Here is a 21,504-nt window from a genome sequence, read left to right as displayed (position 1 = left end):
TTGTACCAAGCATGTTTACATTGTCTTTGACGACAGCCAGCGAGTTACTTTTAAACCATTATGAACAACACAATATTATACAAGTACACTACAATACAAACAACAATACAGGGAGTCATAGCTTTAGCATAAAGACTAAAATTAAAGTGTCAGTTACTCAATAAGCTCTTGTTTCCACAAGTTTAAAGTTCCAAGATCTGGGAAAGTACAACGTAAGCAGTGGCGTTTTCTCCCAGAAGCCAAAGGAAGCCAGGCTTCCCCTCTTTTTATCAGACTCTATTTATCATTTCAATAAAAACACAATGTTTGTAGTTTCGATAAATCTTATAAGCTGTTGCTGACATCTCTTCCCCATTTCTCCCTGTCTTACAATAAGTGAAACAGCGCCCCTCTAAATGTTATGCGTTGGATGTGTGGCGAAACACTATATTGCACCACCGTAGACTGGCCTTCAGTCTAACTAAGCGAGGAGGCCAGGCAGAGTTGGCATCCCGCTGTGAAATTTTTTTTAATGATTAACCAATCAGATGAGGCCACTGTCATGCCACTGCCTAACTGTGATTAGTCAGGATGACGCTGTCTGGCTTCACGCCAATCAAATCACACCATGCATCAACGTCATTCAGATGAAATAACGGGAGCTGTTAGCAGGTGCAGTTATGGAGGGTGGAGATTTGGAGTTTTTAGATATAATAAATAGTTTTACTAAACTACCACTAAAGCAGCAACTTAAGATTAAATTTGACAGAAGACCAACGGCAAAACTGGAGCTGGGCGTGGAGAGAAAAAAGGGGTTTTGGATGTTCAATGAGGAAAACTATATCCGTACAGTGTGGCTAGCTAGTAGCGTCAAAATTCGACTGTTGTTGCGGAGGACGAAAAGCCAGTGGGAAGTTTTATAACTTGGTTATTGACCACTTCGCAACAGGAGAATGGCCTTCCTTTTCAGATAGGTTGAGTGAAATGTCACCTCCTTCTCTCTCTTAACTGAACTCAACTGCAGCTATTTGTGCGATTTTTAATGTGGTTATATTGTTTGTTTTGCTTTGCTTGCCCGGATTTAGCTGTGAATGGTCAGTTGATGTAACCTTATTGTTTTTACTGCGGTTGTGTACGCATAGATAATGAGCACTACAGACAGCACCTGCCACAGGGCACTGGGCCAGGCTACCTGAATAATTGTCTATACTCTGTTGGCCGGATACTCGGTTGTTAGTCTTCAGTGATGTTGTGTTATGAACATTTGGCCAAGCATTAAGAAGTATGTAGGCCTATTGGTACATGCACCACTGCTACTACGCAAATGTCTTCAATCGTCTTCTACAGTAATTGAGCTTGTGAAGGCTTCTTTTAGTCTTAGCCCGCTGCTTATGGTGCAGGTTATGTATGCTATTTGGGGTGAGAGAGAGTGTGGGAGAGCGTACGTCCCTGTAAATGCAACTTTCAGCGTGTGTATTGATAACAGAGTGCGCATCTTTAAAGTTTGATTGAAATTATACCCTGCAGTGTAATAGCACAATGCATTAGATAATCGCCCCCCAAGAATTTACCCCACGCCACGCTACTGGATATAAGCAATTCAAATATACAAGTGACATGACAAAATATAAATGTTGCAAATTTCTGCCATTAGGTCTACATTGCTGTCACCCTGTAACTTAAAAGTCCTATCTTCATTAGTACAAATTTGGACAAATTGGTATGCATGTTTTCACACCAGTCACAGGAAGATGAAAATTAGCGGATTAGCTAGCAGTATTAACAGTTAACAGTACCACTTTATGTTATCATAGTAAGCAGCAAGAGTTCTAATAATACATCAGTGGTAAGCAGGCACTAATACAGAACCATCTTCTTAGAATTTTTTGGCAGATTGCAATTTCAAAAGCATCTTATTTTCTAATGAACTCTGACCTAGATCTAATAGCAACATTACAGTCCTTCCTTGGCCAATTGTGGGTTTATGGATTTAACTGGATGCTCACTTTGCAGACCACAGCCAGACCGTTCTCGTGACATGAACAGACCTGGGGGTTTCTCCAAATCAGCACTGTGCATGCTTTTGTGTCTGCGTGTGCATGTGTGTGTGCCTATGCCAGCATTCTCCAAGAAACATCTGTTTTGAAGTAAAGAACAGTGATTGCATCAAGTTTAGATGTTTGCAGTTCAGGAATTTCTTAGAAATTAATGTCAGCATCCTCAAACAAGAGAAAAAACAAAATAAGGCCTTGGTCACACGAGAAAGTGAAATTAATCCCCAAAGTCCTCACAAAAAGGTGGCGCTGGATGCTTTCTGACGTAGTTACAATATGCATAACTAGATGGTGAGCTAACTGGACCAGGCCAGCCAGCTCTCTGAGGTCCAAGCTTATACACTTATTACCACTTAACTAACTACCAGTCACCAAAATCAATGAATTCTGCTCTGTTTTATAAATGATCTTATTTCTCATCTTATTAGTTTATCTCATTTTATCTAATTCTACTTTATTGTAGCTTACCTTACTGTTCTATGTAATCTCTTAAATCTCTCTTCAACTAAGGGCCCTGTATCTGTTCCCTAACTACTCGTACAGTATATCAATGTGTGTTATTCTATGTGATTTAAATCATGTGTCATCCTTCAAGTTATCAGAAATACCCGTCCTGTGTTGGTGTTGACACACAGTGAGAAAATAGCTTAATAAATTATGTGCCACATGCCTGGTCGGAAACTGAGTTTACAAAGACTTAAATACCGCGTTTGGAATGTGGTCAGCTGCTGGATGATTTCAGTCCACATATCTGTGGACTTAAAGTAGTTTTGGACTGGAAACTAGTCTGAAAAACATGCTGAATTGAGCCACGCTGCTGTGATGTGTTCTTACTGTTTATTTGCTTGGCAGAGCCATGAAGCCAACCTCACTTTCCACACTCCGGATTTAACCAGTGATGTTTTTTCAACTCACCTGGGGCTTGTTTTCTGATCCAGTAGTCTACCACACTTTTAGCACGTGTTTATTATTGAGATGTAATGTATCATGGTTTTTGTCTGTTTGTGGATCTAAAATGGGTCTAAAATGATGATGAATGTAGTTGAAGTGGAGACGTATACAGTATATTGTGCAAGCTGAGGGCTGACTGTGTTTGTCTGAGAAAAGTATACAAGGCTGTATTGTAAAGCAACACCAGAACATTAGTTGCTGGGCAAGGATTCAATCCTTCAACTTCTCAGTCGGCAAAGTCCAGCACAAGAAATGGTCTGGTGAGTCTAAGTAGGCGCAAGTTAATTTAACATTTCTGTACATAAATATGAGCCTGCAGGACATGAAGCCATTTGCAGCCTTTCTCTGGAAGCACTTTGTCAGAACCTTTAGGAGGCCAAGGAAAAGAGGGACAACATTTGTTGTCAATTTAGCTCCGCTTTCAGATGAAAGCAGCCCGGTGGATTTATGGCACCTCAGCACAAGCAGCCATGTGCTAGAGGTATGCAGCATCATGTGGATGTGAATACTGAGCAGGAATATACTGCCACAGCTTCCTATTTCACATAACTGAGATGTGCATTGAGTGTGGCTCTATAAGTTACCTGTCCTCTGTGCAGACTGACTCACTAGCCTCACCCAGTCTGGTGTGTCATCTGGAAGACTCATTCAGAGCTTGTCTCTATTTCAGCACAGAGCCTGTGAATCCATTTAAAATGATGACAAAGGTGGTTGCCGCCAAACTATTCAAATTACATCATAATTTATATTGACAATGTGAAGCTACTTCAAAGAAACATTCTTACTGATGAGAAGCCACTAGGCCAGCACGCTGACGTGAAGTCAGAGCTGCAAAAATACTAGAATGAAGCCACATTCTAAATCCATAATGCATATTCACAGTGTTCCGTTTTTCAGAATCTGCTTATAATTAGTATAGAAGTATGGAAGTTTGAAAGTTTATAGTCAAGTAGTTTAGTTTCAAAACTACAAAGTGTTTGCCAGAAACTGTTAATTAGCATGTTCTAAAATGTTTCAGTGACATGACGTTTGTTTGAAGTTTTGTTTAATAAATTTATCACCAGACAGCATTTCTGTCAGGATAAATGTCTTGTTTTTTAGCAAATTGTATGGCTGGGTGAGGTCAATGTAAGAGAAACACTACTTTAATAAACACTTATTTATTTTGAACTTCAGGATTTTTCAGTGCACTCACAGAATGGACAGCTAGCGGGCTGTGAGGAGATATTCACTGAATATGACAAAAAGACGCATTTTGGATTAGAATCGTTTACCACAACTTTAATAATAAAATACCTGTGACTGCTTGGCTAGATAAACTAAAAAACTGAAAAATAGCATGCTATAACTCAGAAGACTACGTGGTATGGAAACAAAATAATGAAAAATTGTGCACTGACTTACAATGAGGTACAAAAGAAACTTACAGAAAGACGTCTAGGGAAACTAGACAAAACAAACGTGATCTTGAAAGCTGAGATGACTGTGAAGCTCTTTTTGCCCACTAACCTAAGGAGGACAAGTTTTGGGCATGGAAGAAGGTTTTCCCGCTGAAAACTATATCCTTTTGTCTAAAGGGACATGTCCTATGGAACCAACGTGGTCTTTTCCAGTTTACTGACTAGGGATTTTAATTTAAATTGTACGAGCAAAATTACATATCAGTGATTGTAAGAGCATTTAAGGAAACACCAACAGCCTTCATCATTCAGAAACTGCCTACATTCTTTGGCCACATGAGGCCGGACATTATCCTTCATTAGGAGGAACCCAGGGCCCACTGTACCAGCATAAGGTCTGACAACGGCTCTGAAGATGTCATTCCGGTACCTTAAAGCAGACAAAGTACTGTTGGCTGGGACGTGGAGGTCTGTGCAAGCCTCCAGGTATATGTCTCCCTGGACCCACTGCCAAACCAGTCATGCTGGGTGATGTTGGGGGGAGCATAACGTTCACCACAGCGTCTCCAGACTCTTTCACGTCCATCACATGTGCTAAGCATGAACCTGCTCTCATCTGTGAAGAGAACGGGCACCAGTGTCGAACCTGCCAATTGTTGTGTTCTGTGGCGAATGCCAATTGAGCTGCACGGTGCTGGGCTGTGAGCACAGAACCCAATAGAGGATGTCGGTCTCTCGGGCCACCTTCATGGAGTCTGTTTCAGAAACATTCACACCATTAGCCCACTGGAGGTCATTTTGTAGGGCTGTGGCAATGCTCCTCCTGTTCTTCCTTGCACAAACGAGCAGATACTGGTCCTGCTGCTGGGTTGATGCCCTTCTACAGCCCCGTCCAGCCTCCTCATGTAATGAACCGTCTCCTAGTGTCTCCTCCATGCTCTTGAGTCTTTGCTGAAAGACACAGCAAACCTGCTTGGGACAGCACGTATGGATGTGCCATCCTGGAGGAGATGAACTACCTGTACAACCTGAATGGGCTCCAGGTACCGCCTCACGCTACCAGTAGTGACAAGGACACTGGCAAAATGCTAGAGAACAAGCCAAGAAGGATAAGGACAGGTCACACTGCTTCTGGACAGTTTTATATCCCTGAAGTTCAACTGATATAATGTTGACATGCTACTGTGATGATTAAGTGTTAAGTGGGGTTAATTGAGGTGTAGTATAACATTAAAATAGTACACGGATTCCAAATGGTGATGGTTACAGAAGTTTCTGTCCAATGGCCAGTAGATGGCAGTTAGGTCACATAAACAAGAGGTTAATTCTGTAAATTAATGACTTGCTTCTACAAAAAATGTCATACAAAAATAAAGGTTGGGTTAAACATGAAGACAACATGTGTTGAGAAAGGTTAGCTGGATTACTTATTGGTTAGATTTTTTTAAATCCAGACCTGGCTAAAAAGGATCTTTTATGATGGGATTCTGGCATACCTTAGGCTTCATCAGAGGTGATAGTCTCTTGTCTTTGTCTTTCTTTTTTTTTTTATAACAATCAAGACAAGGTATGTATTGTTTTTCACATCTTGTTGTGACATTGTTATCTATACATTTATCTTCTCAGGGGTGAGAAGATCTTTTCTTGCCTGGCAAGTCTCCAAACTGATACATTTACTATCAGAGAAAGGAGAAGTTAGTGTGCAGATCAGAAGAGTCTCAGGGGTTTAGGATTTGCTGCATGTGTATTATACATTGGCAACTTCCACAGAAATCACAGTCCCAGGCGGGACATCATTAAATTAAATAAATCTGTTGTAATGAAAGGGGCTATATGTAGTTTTGAGCGGCCACTAGCGGTGCGGTTTTTAGATTACAACCAGGTGTATGCTCATGCACGTGCATGAACTCATGAGCGAGCACAATCCGATACACAGAGACAGATGCATGGGGAGAGAGTTGCACACAACATGCAACATGCTGGATGCCAGGTTGCACACTATTTATAGGAGTCTATGGACAGGCATACAACATCAACAGCTTGCTTTGTTATATTAGGATACTGACAAATCTAATATGGCCAATTAATTTTATTCTGAGGGTGAATGCTCTTGGGAAGTGTAGTGTAATGATGTTACATTTGTCTTTTCTTTCATCTAGTAATAGATACTTCAATCATGTAGATAGAAGTGCCCAGATTCCTAAATAATTTTCCTTTCAGTACATTAGCAAAGCATATAATTTCAGAACACGGTGAAGGTTAAACACACTGGATATGGCAGGAAGTAAGAAACTTAAACCTGTTGCAATAAAAGGATCAGTTGCTAATCAAGAAACAGAAAGTTGTTGCTGTGGAACTCTCACAATAATCCACAAAGTGGTTTGAATTGAATGTATAACGCTGGAAATCTCCCTGAATTGCATAACCTGATTATGCAGTCCTGTGCAGATCATGCTTGTGTGTGTATGGTAGTACCACAGATCTGCTGCCTTGAGCCTTTGTTTAATGTGTTTGCTGCATTTTAACATAATGACTTGTGCATTCTTGGTATATTGGAGGCTTTATGTGGATGTTTAAAATGGCCAGCCCTCAGATGTCAGCAGACCTCAAGCTGAGACAGAGCCAGGGGCCCGTGTTCATTTCAATCAGGCCTGTAATCACTCACAAGCAGAAGCACAGAACAATGAAATCCAAAATTACATTCTGGCCTGTGAGAAGTTTTCCAGAATCCACGATTCTGCACTTTATCACTGACATTTTGTCCGCAGAGTTCTTTCTTATGTATTCTCATTCAAGATGCACACACATATGCACACATCTGTGGTGTATCAGCATGCATTGTTCCACATATGTTTGCACTTAAAGCCTCTGTGCTTTCCTTCTCCTGGCTTCTGTACCCACCATCAGCCATTTTGCCTTATTCTAGCCATTTGTGGGGTACAAATGGCTAGAATCACCCCCACCCCCTTGTGCCTCCCTGTTAGTCACAGTTCCACCAAGTCCACCTTTGGCATTTTTCAACCAAAAACAGCAGCTCTACATGCTGGTGGTTATGGGAAATGAACTTTTAAGCTGGCCTGTGGAAAAGCTGTGATTCATGTGTGTGGAAAAAAGGAAGACATCACACATGTAGTAAAAAGCCACAGGAGGGAAATCAAACTTGAGGAAAAATAAGAGAAACTACTTTGTCACACATGTTCTTAACCATGCATTTTACGAAGAGTGAGACAATAGATCTACATGAGCAACTTTGCTGCCTGCTGAAAGTAACTTCAGCAGGCAGTTCATCATTTCATCTCGTATGAGTAAAAAAACTTCCATATCAGAACTGGATTAAGTAATAGCTATAACAAAATTCAGCGAAGAATAGAGATGACGAAGAACAGCATAGGCTTTTTTCTGGGGAAGACTCGCAGCCCCCCCTGGTATATTTTGCCCGGCCACACTTCAAACCAATGTTAGGCCTATTGTCACGAATTAGGGTGAGCACAAAGCAGGTGAGTGCTCAAATGCAGCATACTAAAGGTACCGAAAGCTAATTTTATATTCGCCTCGCTTTACTCGCGCAAGTTTGACCGCTGGACATTTTGAGTGTTCACACATGCGTGTTTTAAGCAAAACAGCCCGCGAATACTACAGCTATATAAACACAAAGTAAACCCTTGGCTGTGATTTATTTGCAATAAACGGATCAAACTGATGCCGAAATAACTATAATATTATGCCGTTTTGTTAGACATATGAATTCATACTTTGTCAGGTCTGTCAGCAAGACAGCAGGATGACAACTTTCAAAATACGTGTTTTCTGAATGGAGTTCGGATCAATCAGGGCTATGCTATGCTAACCTATTCACAGTAAAGTACAACGACAGCTGGAATAAAGTTACAGACACACATGTTCTAAACTCACCAGGTAGTTCAACTTCCTCGCTTTCTTTTCTCCAAGTAATGTCCAGTTTGGTCCGGTTTTTATATAAAAATGAAGTAGAAGTCCAGCAGAACTCTGGTGCCATCTGACGCTAACAACAACAGTGGAACTGGATGTGCATGGAAGCTAGCTGCCGACAAGCGCGAGTGAAGATAAATCAAGTTGGAATTCCAAAAACTAAAGTAAAAAGCTAATTTAATAAAAGCAGTTAACTGACATCCTCCCGCTGGTAAACGGCGAGCAGAATTCAGACAACTATGGGTGTTTATTTCTCCGAAAGCTGCAGCGCTACTCCCCCGTCCACTTCCCCGTTCTTTAGCAGCTCCCCGTCGGCCAGTGGATTGTCATAACAACGCTCTCCGAAGTCGCCAGTGACATTTGGACAATCTCACCGCTGATGGGCTTTCGCAACATCGCGTCAAGTGAATTTCTCACCCAAGTTGAAAAACTCGCGTGAACCAGCGAATTGCACGACAAACACCTCATTCGCCCGGAGCGAATTTGCGTCTTTGCATTGACTTTGTATGTAATCAAGCCGCCCAAAACGCTGGATTCTTTTTCGGTGGGAACGCACCTTAAAACAGATGCTGAACTGATGATCAAAAAATTTAAATCTCACAGAGATCAAAATTAAGCATAGCCGACAGGTGGCTAGTGGTGCTAGCAGGTCTGGGATAGGGCAGGACAGGCGAGTGGCTAGCCAGAACAGGCAGTAAGCTAACGACCGGGGCACTAACAGACAGACAGGCAGGCAGGCAGGACAAACAGGCAGAGGGCTTTTTTTTGTATGACAGGTCCTTTTCCGCCCCCATCAAAAAGATGTTGGCTATTTGCCCTGAATATTGTTCATTATTTTTTTTTTTATTGTTGTTACTATTGTTATTAAAAACATGGAAAAGCACAATTGAATGACAAACAACATTAATTACTTTCCCAGATAACAAAAAAGCCATGTCAAAATTTATATATTTAATAAGTGAATGTTCCTCCCAGAAACTGTGTGTGAAGCCAAAGACTGTTTTCTTGGGTGGGGCACTTAATAGGTGTAAGAAATGGAATTTGTGAGCAGATGATGGCAAGGTAGATAAGGTAGAGAGCCACATGCTTAATTATGGCTTTTGTGGAGGTTTTTCGTTCACTGCAGCTCCACCTCATACGAAAAGTGGCACCAATCCGAACTGGGAAAAATCAGATTCCATGTGACTTGGCCTGTTCACTGTCATGAAAAGATCAGATTTGGGTCACAATGGCCTGCAGTCTGAACGTAGCCAAAGAGAAGTCAGCAGGAAGAGAGAATTGTACAAAGGAGCGTGCTACCCAGTCCACCTTGGATCCTCGGCCCGCTCACCTACGCTGCCCCCCCAATACTGACCACCCCCGCTGGACCGCAGCCAATTTCCAATGTAAAAGAGAAGTGTTAGACATTTGGGTGATAATACTTTGAACAAAAGGCATGTTTAAAGTTGGAAAGTAATAGTAGTAATAGTTATAAGTAGTAGTAAGTAAGTTATAACAGTAATAGTTAGTTAGCTGATATTATGTTAACGTTAAACTGTGTTTAGATTTGACTTTGTACTGTAATGGAATGACTGTGAAGTTTGATACTTGTCAGATACTATGATATGTGGTGATAACCTCATTTGATCAGTGTGCAAAGCAAAGTGTCTGAAAAGGACCTAAAGAGATGGATGCATTATTTGGTAGAACAGATGTTGTAGGTTACCTGCAGAGATTTGCATCCACTTTTTTTGTCAGCATGTATGTTGCCTGTATAGATGCACCTATTTGCCACAGGTGCATTTGATCACCACTGAGACCTCAGAGTTTTCAATATCACAATAAATGATACCACCTAGTGGAATTCATATTACTCTGTGCAGGTCATTCAATGTATCAGCCTGTCCGTCCTCACTACGCTCCTGGACGCCCTTGTCGGACCCCCCCCCCCCCCCCCCAGACTGGAATTATTATCCACTCCCGGAATCTCCGGTCTTCTCTGTGCGTCCCAATAAACCTTTCCTGTGTTCACGCTAACCATCCTGTGTGTCCGCTCCTGATTCTTTCTAGTGTACCATAACAGCCAAAGTCTACTAACCGCTAAACATACAGCTCTGGGGGTAATTTATTAAAGACACTTAGCCACCACAAAACATATGCGGGAGAACGGCAGAAACTCATGGAGGATGCCAGACGAGACACAGGCTGTTGTATCCCAGTCAGTTGTAAGATGGTGTGAATATGCATGGTTAGGGTTAGGTCCACGAAATCCTGGAGGCACTGTTTATCCTGTCCCTGCCATTGTATGTGATTGCATTTTGTTTTAAGGAAACCCCCATTGTGCCTGTACCCAAGAAAACAGCTGTCTCTAGCCTTAATGATTATTAACCTGTGGGTTTGACCTCTGTTATTATGAGGTGCCTGGAAAGATTGGTTATATCATATATTAATTGTAACATTCCTACTACCTTTGACCCAGAACCATTTGCCTACTGTTCCAATAGATGCACAGATAACACAATCTCACTTGCTCTACATACTGCTTTAGTACACCTTGAAAAGAAAAACACCTATGTCAGAATGTTGTATTGATTATAGTTCAGCTTTTAATACCGTTGTACCATTCAAACTGCTGTTAAAACTCAGAGGTCTTGTTCTATAAACAATACTGATGAGAGGGCCAATAGGAAGGAAGTGGAGGATCTATCCATATGGTGCAATGATAACAGCCTCTCTCTAAATGGCAGTAAGACAAAGGCAATCATTGTAGACTTCAGAAAAAAAGGGGCAATCACATTCCTATTTCCATCAATGGGTCATATTTCGAGATGGTTGATTTTTTAAAGATTTCTTGGAATACACATCTCAGACACCATCACCTGCACTCTCAACACCAACTGCATCCTCAAGAAGGCACAGCAGAGACTGTACTTTCTGAGGCATCTCAGGAGTTTTGGTATGAGTACCAAGACTCTTGTGAACTTGTGTGGACTGCTACAAAGGACAGGAAAAACAGCAGGAAAATTGGCACAACTACCACAACTCCATAACATTAACACCATTCGCTGCAAAAAGAGAGCCCCAAACATCTTAACAGACACCAGCCACCCTGCTCATGCTCTGTTTTTGCTCCTTCCATCCAAAAAATGTTACCGGAGCATCAGATTGCAGAACACCTGACTCAGTTACAATTTCTTTCCACAGGCAGTTAGCTTAATGAACAGCTGACACACCCACATGTAAAACTTTTGTTTATATGTGATGTTATTGTGTACCGTGTATTGTGTATAATAAGGAAAGCCACAGTAGAAGTATTTCATTGTGTTATTGATTTTATGCATTCTCAGTATTTTATTTTTAACTGTATTTTATTATTATTATTTAGTGGGTTTTATTTCCATTTATTTTCATGTGAAGCACGCAGTGCATTTAATATCTTTCTTGAAAAGCACTATGAGCTGCAATTCTTATATGAAAGGTGCTATACAAATAAAATAAATTAAGAGGGTTGTTGTTGTTGTTATCCCATAGTACACAGTACAGTTCATTCACTGTTTTCCACCAAACAGACTCAGACAAGCCGGTCTGTCTGTCTCCCATGTAACGTCACACAGACCAACAGAAACCCGCTTTAGTTGTAGTTTTTAAAGCAGCGATTCATCATAGTCAAAGGCTACATTGGGTAAGCAGTCCCCAGTCACAGGGCTGGCTGGATGAATAAAGGGGGAACAGGAGAGTGGTTCTCTGCTGGGACAGAGAGTCCAGTCTGGTGGAAGACGGGCCCGCAGGGTTTGATATCAGCGGTAGTGGGGGACGATCCCGCCTCTCCGTTTTGACCAGGCTCAAACAAACATTGGGTTGATCTTGGAGTTGCATAACAAACCTCCATCTGTTTTCTGAAAAGGCATCTGTGCATTTAAACCAAATATGTGACTGTATAATATGTGTTGGGGATAACCATAGGTCTGTCTGTGTGCGTGTATATGTGTATTGTGCATCTACTTTGAGAAAGGTTTGACCAGTGTACAATTTTATCTGAGCTTGACTGTAAATGATCATTATTGGCTGGAAAACCTTTACTTATCCAAAAATGTCTTTCTGACATTCTGTGGGTAGATGTGATGCCACATCATGTCCTGATCTCTTACAGTTTTTCTCAAATGCTTAAACACTATAAGCAGGCTTTTAAACAAATATTTTTCAAGAGCACACCCATTTCCCTAAACTCTACACACAAATCCCTTCATTTCACATTGCCTACACCATGTGGTCATTGAGAAAGCACTGACATTAAATATTATAATAATATAATTTTGTCAGCACAGGTTAAGCTCAATTAACACACAACTACCCAGGTGGAAAGACAGAGTGATAATTGATAACACACCAAAAGGGTCAGAGTCAGTTCATCAAGTTTGGAACAATGGATCCAGAGACAGGGGAAGGAAGAGGTAGAAGACACCAGAGAGGAGGTAATACATCCATGGCACAATCAGAAGCTCTGAAGGCATCCTTTTGCTTTTGCTAGTCACTGGTGAGTCACTAAACTGTTGCTTAACTAATGGCTTTTACTAACTTTCATTTGAATGGCAAACTTTTTAGAGCAGCCAAAGCAATTACACAGGAAACAATCCTGTGTCAATCAATCAGCCATTGATTGAGGTTGGGGGTTCAATGCCCACCTCCTCCTGTGTACATGTTTAAGTGTCCTTGGGCAATGAATGAGCGGCAAGAACCTTGTAAAGTGCTTTTAACTGCAAGTGCAAGGAAGAGGGAGTGAGATGGCGCCTGGACACAAGCGAGAGATGTGACTCAATGCCACTTTTTAATAACCTTTGAGTTTCTACTACTGGACTACATGCCTTTAGACAAATACTCATTCACTAGATGTCTATCAGATGTGCTGTAGCTAAATTCAAGGAAATTATTCCATCAGCACTTAACTCCACACTGGCTCTCCACATGACAGAGGACTCCTTTACTAACACCAATCCCTCCCAACTTGATCATTTTGTTGACAGTGTTGCAGGCTCACTGAAAATAACGTTCGACTCTATTTCCCCTCTTAAAAAGAGAATAATTAGATGAAGAAAACGAGCAGCTTTGTATAACACGCAAACCCATAAATTGAAGCTTATATCACGGAGGCGTTCTACTAATCAAGAAGATTTAAAGAGGTGGTATTATACTTTTTGGCTTTTTCTCTCTCCTTTATTGAGTTATCTCTTTTTTTGTGCATGTAACAGGTTTGCAAAGTGAAAAAGCCCAAAGTCCAGCCCAAAGGGAGTTCCCATCTCCCACAGAAAACTCTGCTCTGAACCGTTTGAAAACAGCTCGTTTGTAGTCCAGCCCTTCACTTCGTTTACTTGTAACGTCACAATGAAAATGCGTCATAAAGCTTGCCAAGCAGCTAGCGGGGTCAGACACGCCCTCAAACCAAGCTAGTCTGAGCGGAGGCCCTTTGGCTTGACTCGCCTTTGTTTGTTTTTCCATTGTAGAAATGTTGCACCTATACCTGCTTCCAGGTACTTTTTTTCATATAACCTCACCTCTGTCGAGGTTCCAAACGAGCTGAGGGAAACTAAAATGTAACGTGAAAACAGACAGACTGCTGATTGGTCAGAGAGAATATTCACTATTCACTGCATCATCATTGCTGCACCAGACAGAGGCCAGCAACAGAAAGTTTTATATTTTACAGTTTTTGTATGGAATTTCAAAACTAAATCCACTTCTGAGAAGTTTTGAGGTGAGAAATCAGCTGTGTACATTTCGAATATTGACAGTTTTACGAGAAGTGGTGGTGAAACAAAAATGTGCTTGAATATTTTCGGAGTTGAGGAGCTCAACAAGTGGCTGCGGGGGAAGCCTGCGCCAACCCGTAGGAGGAGTGTGTGAGCGCTCTGCTCCCGCCGTCACACAGACCACTGCAGCAACAACGGCAGAGGAAAACACAGCTGGAAGGTTTTCATACCACTTATCTGTCTTTACATTCTGAGGAATGTTGAAACGTTGAAAGCTGTGTGGATCGCTCGTGTGTGTGTCGCGTTCAACATTACGTTGCGGCAGTTGTGTGTGGCGTCGCTATGACAACAAGCTACGTACTATCTGGGTACTATCTGCAATGGAAAACGGAGCAGGGCCGAGTAGAGTCGAGATTTGCGCTATGGTAGCATTTTTCGGCGAGGCAGCATAGATCGTCAGAACACCGGCAACAGTTCCAATGTTTACTCCTGATGGTAAGATGTGGAACAATGATGTTGGTTGTGAACTGCTAGGTACCGGTCGCAGTCTGAAGCGACTTTGATTTGGATCACATTATCGTGTTTCTTACGACCCACCCCTTCTCTGCTTCTGATTGGCTAGTAGTCCTTACCTGGGAACTGCACATTTGCAACTCCCAACAAAGATTTTGTACAAGTAAGATGCTCAAGAGCGGAGCGTACAACACATAGGGTGAAAAGAGGAGCTGCAGCAATGTGCAGTATGAGAAAAATATGGTGTTTTTTGAAAATTAAACCATGTAAACCTGTTCTAGTACAACCCCTAATTAAGATTTTGAACCTGAAAATGAACATAATACCTCCTCTTTAACTTGGCCGGACAGTATCAAAACTTGCAGAAGGGCCCTTTGTGTAGCTAGAGTAGCTTATTATTCATCATTAGTAGAGAACAAGGACAACCTCAAGTTTCTCTTCAGCACAGTAGCCAGGCTAACAGAGTCACACCTCCAGTGAGCCTTGTATTCTGGCTAGCATCAGCAGTAATGACTTTATGAGCTTCTTTAGAGAGAGAAAACTCTAATCATCAGAGACAAAATTCAACAGCTCCTGCCCTTAACCAGCATTGATTTATCTTCTTATCCAACACCTCAGAAACATCTGTAAAACTTGATAACTACCTAGAACATTTGCTCCAATTGATCTTCAGCAATCAACTTCAGTGATTTACCCATCTAAAGCCTCAACCTGCCTCCTAGACCCCATCCCTACTAGGCTGCTTAAAGAGGTTCTACCCTTGGTCAGCTGTACCCTACTGACATGATAAATCTTTCTTTACAAACAGGTTATGTACCACAATCCTACAGGGTGGCTGTAATAAAACCTCTTCTTAAAAAGCCCGGACCAATCCTTTTTACCCTGCTATATGCTTCCTCTCACTAAAATTATCAGGAACCATACCATAACCTTTCATTGCTATGCTGATGATACTCAGTTATATATAGCAATCAGGCTGGATGATTCATATCAGTTAGCCAAACTTCAAGTGTGCATTCAAGATGTCAAAGCCTGAAAGTTATTTTACTTGGGCCCAAACACCTTTGAGATGTATTGTCAAACGACATTGTTACTATGGATGACATCACCCTGGCCCCCAGTACCACTGTGACGTTACACAAACTTTAAGAACTGCCTACTTTCATTTACATAACATTGCTAAAATCAGGAACATCCTGCCACAAAATGCAGCAGAAAAACTGGTCGACGCATTTATTACTTCCAGGCAATTCTCTACTAGCAGCACAATTAAGCCTCTCAAAATGCAGTGCTGCTTGTGGTGCCTAGTGTAACTAAGGGTAGAGTGGGAGCAAGAGCATTAGTCATCAAACGCCTCTACTATGGAACCAGGGGCCTGTACCACAAAGCAGGATTTGAGCTTATCCAGGTAACTTTGGGGTTAACCCTGGGTTTTCAGTACCACGAAGGTGGTTCACTTCTTAGAAGTAGATTACCATGGTAATTTATGCTGGACGGCTAACCTGCTCTGGAGCAGGTTATGTTCTAGTTAAGAGATCAACTCTATGAAAACGCTGCCCACTGACCAATCAGCTGTCTTGGAAAATGACATCACCATCTGTTGGAAATCCCGTAGACTGTATAGGCTGCTTTATGTTTGCTGCGGTGATGTGGAGAAACTCTTGTAGGCTATAGCGATATCATCCTACAGAGACTGATTAAAAGCCTTAGGCTGTTGCCTACAGTTTTTTTACAGTAAGCCTACTTACTGCTTTGAAATGTGTTTAATATTTTTTATCTGCTCTGTCTGTTTCACACAAGCGGCAACCTCCGGCTCTCACTTCCGATACCAATGCGGAAGTATCTGAAACTGCAATTCATCGAGTGGCCACTTGAGGCTGGCTGCAGAAGGGAGTCAATCTCCGTTGACCCCCATGTTAAAATGCCCAACATTACAGCAGAATAAAACATGTTTACAGCCTGGTCCAAAAAATGGTTTTAGTGCAAATCGCTAATTTTACCCTTCGTGACAACTGTGAGGAGTGGGAATTTTTTTATAACTCACCTGTTTAAATTATATTAAGCCTTAAAGTTCTGCATTATTAGGGGCATGGCCGCTTTGATTGACAGGCGCCATTAGCTGCTGCCACTGTTAGCACTCGGTCCGCCGTCTGTTAGCCTCACTCAGCTACACAGAGCCCTGAGGCTCAGCCTGTCGGAGAATTTTGGACATTTCTACATGCAGATACCGGATGAATAATGGCAGGCTGTGCAGTTCGTTGGAGAGAGAACCTCCAATAAATCCGTGTTCTAACCTCAGCTTTTAATGAGTCAAAGACAAGTCAGCAAGAAGGGAGAAGCCAAAATGTAACATTATTACATTAACCTTAGTGTTAGACATTAGGGTGATAATACTTTGAAGAAAAGGCGTCTGTGTGAAGTTGCAAGTAAAGGCTCAGTTCTCAGTTAGCTGACGTTATGTTAACGGTAACTTTTACTAACGGGCGATGTGAGATTTAGCTACGTCCTGTAATGGAATCACTGTTCATTTAGATACTAGTCAGATACTATTATAAGTGGCTGCACCTGATCCCAATGGACACAAAGGGTTTAAAGGCAGAGAGCCGAGGGGGGAGCGGCTGCGGAGTTCTGCCTGAAACTGTCACACTGAGGAGCACCGATGCCACTATTTCAGCTAGCTTTCTCTCCCGAGGAGAGCCGTGCACCTCCAAGTGTAATGTTACTGTTTAAAAACGATAACGTTATACTATTCTTTGTGGCTTATACATATTAAATGCAGTTTAGAGTCATCAATAAGTTATTACACATCCTTGAGATTCAGCAAACACTCTGAGGTGATAACTGCGTTTGATCAGCGACGTTTCTGATAAGCTTAAGATGTGGATGCATATTTCGGCCGAACAGCTGTTGTAGGCTACCCGCAGAGATTTGCATCCACCTTTTTTGCCAGAAATAATGCGCGTTATGCCTGCAGACAGGTAGCTGGGCTGTAACTGGGGCGATGGTTTAGTTAAGGTGAGAAATTAGGTGTGTGAGTCCGCCTCTGAGTTTGTTTGGTGGGTTAGAATTTGCTTAAAAAGGTAGTACAGTTCAATAAGAAATATAAAATAAGATCCTTATAATAAACTTTCAATAAGATCTGACTTGAGTTGTTATTGTTGCACAGTGTCCAGCAGAAAACCTTATATTGCACATATTAGGAAACGGTGTATTTCACATTGCCACCCCTAATTACTGTCACATGCCAGAGAGGTTATCATGCTGAGGCGATCTCAGAGTTCAGTAGCTTTATGGCTCTTTGGAAGAAGCTGCTCAACTGTCTACCCATTGTTGTCTTTATTGCAGAACCCCTCCAGATGTGATTAGCTGTGTCCAGTTCTTCAGGAGAGAACAGCTCCAGCTTCCAGCTCTTCAGCTCTTCAGCTCCTGCTTTTCTTTTTACTCACAACACCTGAACACTACTGATGTGAAATTATGACACTGGGTTCTTATTAACAGATTCTATCATTATAATAACTCCCAACACATTTCAAGTCATACAAAACTACTTTTACATTTGTAACCTTTAATATTGATGTTTTCATGAATGCAAGACAAGAGTTTAATTTATTAAACTATTGCTTTTGTATTAGGAATACTTTGTTATAAAGTGTATCAAACTAATTATACATAATAAAATCATTCTTCATTCATCATCAGTGTCATATTTTAACTTTAAATAGTCTGATCTAAGCTCAACAATATATTATAGTCAACAGCTGTAAATGAAAATATTAAGATGTTATTTATAGGCTAACATTTCACATATGTTAGTAGAAAGTGAAAAATGAAAGGTTGATGTTGTATACTGTTTTATTTTGACATTTCTTTAAGAGACAAATGTGACATTGACTGACAAGTTACTATGTAGTGATAAACAAAGAATTATCTGCACACTGAATAGTTTTGAAGCCCTGTAAGATGTGTCATTTATTGTGACCTGAGAAGCTCTTGTGTGGTTTACATTGTATAGACTCACCTATTTACTACATGTGCATTCGGTCAGCTCTGAGACCTCAGAGTTTGCAAGGTCACAATAAAAAACACCTAGTGGAATTCATAATTACTCTGTGCAGATCATTCTTTGTTTCAGCACTTATCCACAGGATGGTTTGGATGTGCCCACATTATTCTGTGTTTAAACTAGACTTATCAGAGCAGCAAACAAGGCACTCTTCAGAAACTTCAGGCTCTGTTATACAGTATATGGGTACTGGGTGTATGGTTCCTTATTTATCTTAAAGTACAAGGTAGAAAGTAAAAATACTCCTGCACACAGAAATACACTGCATAATTACTTTTCAACATTTCATGTGAAACATGTTGGGAGTATTTTCACTTTTTAACTTATACTAGACTGATGTTCTTTAGCAAGAGTTCAGCTGTAATGTTTCATGTTTTATCAGTGGTATACGATCAGCTTTTCAGTAAGTAGTAAAGACAGGGAGTGCTAATATATATATATAATTTATTACAATGTGAACTATAAACCATATGTTTTTTTTTTAATGGATCTATGATACAAATATGGACAATATTTAAAACTCAAAGAAAACAGAAAGAGAGAACGCTTTCCACGTCAGTCCACCCCGTCAGCACAATGAGGACTCCAGGTCTCTGCAGCTCTCTGGCAGCAGGTGGGACATCTCGTCCACAGTGTGACTCTGGGAGGAAAATGTGTAATAAATTCTTCAGGTGATAAAAATATAAAGTAAATACAGATGATTCTTTAATAAATAGAATAGTGTGGTGAAGTTAATTTTCTAATGTAATTTAATTCAAATAGTGAATCTTTGATATATTCTAGATACATTACACAAAGTGAACCATTTCAAACTCTTTTGTTTCATCTTGATGATTACTGTTTACAGCTCATGGAAATAAAAACTCCACTATCTCAAAATGTATAAACATTTTAGAATAAATACATTTCTGTATTATAAATTATACAGAAATCACTGGAGAAGAGCTCTCTGATCAGCTAATTAACTCTCTCAGTCTGGTTCTGATGCTCACAATGAACTTTTCCTCAGTATTCAAATTTTTTGAGATGGTCCTCTAAAAGATGCCTCAGTGTTTTAATGCTGACAGCACTATTATGTCACATACGTGGGAGAAAATGGAACAAGGGAGATTTTTTAAACGTTTTTATGTTGTCCTTTTAAGACAGACAATTTCACATCAGCTGTCAAATGTCGAGTAGCTTTGAGTAGCAACATTATTTTAGACTCAAAGTTTAAGCGTTGAGTCGCAGATGTGGAGGCATCAGATCCTCAACAAGAATCTTGTGAAATATAAAAGTACCTTTCTGTTTCAAGTGTCCTATTCCAGACTGCCGACAGCAGCAACGTTACTCAAAATAGCGGTATGGGGAATTAATTAACGTGAAAACAGCCATGGCTAATGTTTTACAAGATATACAGCTTCCATCATGTAACTGAGGACTCTACCGCTAGCTTATTACATTTATTACAAGTAACATACTGAGGTGACATCTAAATAAACGACTCGTAATCGCTCGTAACCAACGGTATTGTAGTGAACAACGGTGTGGATTTGTGCATTTTACATTGAATAAATGTGGAGCTACCCTAAATTCCTTTCTCCTCCCCAGAGAAGAAGGGGAGGGGTCAAAGTTGCTTTCTCTAAGTGCTATCCCGACCATAAAACTGGCACCTTTTTGATTCCGAAGCTGATAACGCGGGGCCTGACTGTTAAACTGACAAAGGGACACGAGCCAGCCATTGGCATCTCCCTGAACAGCCTATCAAAACTGGCCCCACCACACACGTTTCCGTGGAAACTGACCTTATTCTTTGTTTTATTACCACATCAAAGGGATACTCCTTGTCTCACCTAAGTGTGACATTGTCCAGGACACTGAACTTTCAATGTAAAAGGACTGCAGTCTCCAAAAGACTCAAATCATTTAATTAAATTTAATTAAATCTTTAGTTACCTGAATATGTTTGCCTCTATTTGAGTAGTTATGTTAACTGTTGTTGCTATCTGTTGTTGATATTAGTGCTGAAAAGAAGTTACTTGTGCAGTGTTTTTATTTTCAGCAAGACACCCTTCATCTAATGTAATCAATTCTTGTTCATAATACTTTCTTACAAAATCCCTTTAGAATGATGACAAAGGAATGTTTTACTATACTCTTAATCGCCAGCTTGAATTTAAGGATGAATCAACAAATTCCCGGTTCCTAAGGAGAGACGATCTTTGATTTAATCCAAGCTTTCCTCATGTAACCTGAGCTCCCCCAAGTGGACGAAATAAGTATTACATGCCCTCGTCGGAAATGCCGTTAAATGTATAAATATCCTGACCACTAATGTGACAATTGTTTCCTGTTACCAAATGCCTAGAACGGTACAAACCGTTCAAACCATTGAGGTTCGATTGTGGAAAATATTTGATTATAATACGTGCAAATAGATTTCTTTTAAACACTAAGTTTAGAAAGGCAGTCCATGGGAAACCTGAGACACCCCTGGGGAACCACGCCCCAGACAACAAAAGAGCGACACACGACCTGCTCGCTCTCTCTCTCTTTCTCTTCGCTTGCTGTTGGCTCTTCCACCTGCTCGGCCCTCTGGACGCTTCGGCACGCCGTGCGTGCCTCGCCAGGCAACGCCCAGACTCGGCCAGCGAAACAAACAGGCCCTTTGTTCGCCTGAAGTGCCGCGACATCGGTCTGCCTTCAGTTTGTTTTATTTTCTTTATTTCTTTTGTTTGTTAAAGTTATCAGTCTGTTAAGTTACACTGGACTAATTCAGGAACGACCAAGCTCCATTTTAAGCCTTTTTCGTCGAGCCAACTTCACCGAGGTCAGACCAAGCCACGTGGTCTCGCCAGCTACAACCAAGGAAACCTGCAAACAGCCGAATTGCC

The 21,504-nt window shown here is 41.0% G+C and overlaps 1 protein-coding gene across 1 annotated transcript in view; it reads right to left on the bottom strand.

The window, feature by feature from the left end:
- Nucleotides 1-21,504, bottom strand: part of LOC119885781 (stathmin-3-like) — a 131,854-nt gene that overhangs the window by 90,018 nt on the left and 20,332 nt on the right. The gene's annotated exons all lie outside the window — the stretch shown is intronic.

Source organism: Micropterus salmoides, unplaced genomic scaffold (genome assembly GCF_014851395.1).
Source record: "Micropterus salmoides isolate LMB-PRFRI ecotype aquatic unplaced genomic scaffold, ASM1485139v1 Ms_hic_scaffold_4, whole genome shotgun sequence".
Taxonomy (NCBI): Eukaryota; Metazoa; Chordata; class Actinopteri; order Centrarchiformes; family Centrarchidae; genus Micropterus; species Micropterus salmoides.
The sequence above is the reverse complement of the archived record's forward strand: the minus strand, read 5'-3'. Positions and strand labels throughout refer to the sequence as shown.